Below are 1,699 nucleotides of genomic sequence, written 5' to 3'. Positions count from 1 at the left end.
GGGGGGGGGTCGCTTCCAATTATTCCGTCTCTATCGTGAGCCATCTAAGCGATAAGGAATTTGTTTCAAGATCCCTATATGTGCATTTAGGCACCTGACCGTGACCCTCCCCTACCTCCCCCGAGGGGTACTTCACTATAAATTCAAGCATACACAAATTGTTCTTCTTTTTCCTGATTTATTTCCCTGCGATTATCCTTTTATCTTTCTGATGTTTTTCTGATTTTTTCTTGCTCATCTACCAATAAGGCGGTGAAATGGCTACCTGCATTATTTGTGTTAAAGTGTGCAAAAATAAACCAAGGTATAAAAGAGAAGCATCTATCATGTGCAATGAATGTGAAAAGTGGACACATATAACCTGTGCAGGAATAAAATATGACATTCTTGACGACATTGAAGGATACCAATGTCACAAATGTGCTAGGGACCTCCTAACCCCACTAACCTCACCAACCCACATGGAGGGAAGCCCTGACAGGTGCACCCAGGAGGAAGAGGTGGAATGTGGAATAGAATTCAGTGATGAGGAAGATGATGCTGAGGAGGAGTGAGGAGAGTGAGGCACCATCACTACTTGAAAAGAGCACAACAAGCCTGAAGAAGATGTCCATGGAAATAGAGACAACGCTCCGACAACTGGAAGTGGCTGGTAACAGCATGGCTGCCACAACTCTGGAAAACCTTGAAAACCTGGAAAACTCAGGGAAATAAAAAACAGTCAGGGAAATCAGGGCATGAAAAAAAGTCAGGGAAATTTGTTCTGATCGGTCCGCAAACTGCATTCTATTCGCTATTTAGGTCAAACACACATTTTGTCGTTCAAGCGAGGTGTTTTTGACCCGAAATTTTTCGCGCTCGCTTCGCTCGCGGTCTTTTTCTACATTAGGACTACGGGCTTTTGGCAAGTACGCTTAAATGCTTGCATGCAGGGGGGAATTGGTTGCCCCTGCACTTCGCCAGGAATAGTGCTCAAATCTCAGGGAAATTTAGGGAGAATGTGTCTGGAAATCAGGGAAAAGTCAGGGAAAATGGAAATGAAAATTTTGTGGCAACCGTGAACAGGCTTCGCGATATCTCACGAAACACTGTTGCGCTGCGACGCGCCTGGCGCACATATAGCTAGGCCTGCGGCGCTGACACCCGAGACGAATTACGGAGATGATATAGGGGAAAAGGGCCTTTCAAGCCCAAAATTTGACATTGTCGAACTATTTGTCGGGCTCTAATTACTTTAAAATAAGGGAGATTAAACTTTTACTGTTCGGTAACGGTTTCCATTAAGAGTTCGAATTTTGTCAGATTGTTATGTAAAAATATACGTTTTAGAGATACTAGATAATCTAGGGACCCTTAAGCCTAAAAGAGGGTGTGGTTCGACCCATATTGTGTGGTTTAAGTATAACCCCCTTTACAATTCTCTGACATGAAGCCTTTTTTACGATTTAATGGACCATTTTGTCTTTTTCACGTTTTTTTCGCCAAAAAATGCCCCATAGCGTCGAAACGGTTCAAGATACAGCAAAACGGACGAAATTTTCGCCCGAAGGGTCCTACTTTCACGAGTTGCCCTTTAGGAGACCGTAAAAAAATATTTGAAAAATAATAATAGTTTGTTACCTGAGGTTATTGATTTTTTAAAAAGTCAATTTTTGAGCTAGAGTGCTCATCTTCGAACTCGATCTGTCTTTTTATGATA

The sequence above is a fragment of the Frankliniella occidentalis genome, unplaced genomic scaffold, assembly GCF_000697945.3.
Source record: "Frankliniella occidentalis isolate FOCC.00 unplaced genomic scaffold, Focc_3.1 Scaffold508, whole genome shotgun sequence".
NCBI classification, from domain to species: domain Eukaryota; kingdom Metazoa; phylum Arthropoda; class Insecta; order Thysanoptera; family Thripidae; genus Frankliniella; species Frankliniella occidentalis.
Note: the sequence above shows the minus strand (reverse complement) of the source record.